This window comes from Propithecus coquereli, unplaced genomic scaffold (genome assembly GCF_000956105.1).
Source record: "Propithecus coquereli isolate 6110/MARCELLA unplaced genomic scaffold, Pcoq_1.0 Scaffold38, whole genome shotgun sequence".
Lineage (NCBI taxonomy): Eukaryota > Metazoa > Chordata > Mammalia > Primates > Indriidae > Propithecus > Propithecus coquereli.
The window spans coordinates 7,017,680-7,018,592 of NW_012149507.1; the positions used below are offsets into that span (position 1 = coordinate 7,017,680).

The following is a 913-nucleotide window of genomic DNA, read 5'->3' on the forward strand; positions in this document are numbered from 1 at the left end:
AGAAGTCATTTGTTTATCAATTATACTTTAATAAAGCTTAAAAAATTAGAAGTCATAAAAATTGGAAAGGGAGAAGTAAAATTGTCATTATTTGCAGATATTAACAACATGCTTACATACACAGAAAACCCAATGGAATCTACCAAAAAAACTACTACAACTAGTAAGTGAATTAATTGCAAGGTCGCAGGATGAAAATAAACTTAGAAAAATCAATTGTATTTTTACATTCTAGCCATAAACACTAGAAAACAAATTTTCTTAATATTATTTTCAAAAGCAAAGAAACTAAGTTCCAAGAATCTAACAAAAAATATGCAAGAGCTCTATGCCAAAAAACTAGAACTCTGCTAAGAGAAAATAAAAAACTAAATAAATAGGAAGTATACCATATTCAAGGATTTTAATATTCAATATTGTTAAGCTATTCACTCTCCCTAAACTGAGCTACAGATTCAATGTAATCTCAAACAAAATCCACTAAGAGTCAATTGGTAGAAATTGACAGCCTTATTCTAAAATTGTAAGTAAATGTGAAGGAGCTAAAATATTCTTTAAATAGAAGACAAAGTTGGAGAATTTATACTATCTTATTTCAAGACTTATTACAAAGCTTTAGTAATCAAGACTATTTGGTACTAGTATAACTTTAATCAACTACATCAATGAAACTAGAGCCTCAAAATAGACCTACCACTGATTTTCAAGAAAGACCCCCAATACAAGTCAATAGGAAAAGAAAAGCATTCTCAACAATGGTGCCAGAACAACTGGATACACATATGAAAACACAGTCATTTGGAATTTATTTTGGTATTATAATAAGTGTTCATAAGATAATACTTACATTTTTTATTTTGATGTTTCCCCAATCATCATCCTGTTTCAAAGACAAACAAACATTTAACCACCT

At 28.5% G+C, this 913-nt stretch overlaps 1 protein-coding gene across 1 annotated transcript in view; it reads right to left on the reverse strand.

The window, feature by feature from the left end:
* USP14 (ubiquitin specific peptidase 14 (tRNA-guanine transglycosylase)) overlaps positions 1-913 on the reverse strand; it is a 56,023-nt gene that overhangs the window by 49,058 nt on the left and 6,052 nt on the right. The gene's annotated exons all lie outside the window — the stretch shown is intronic.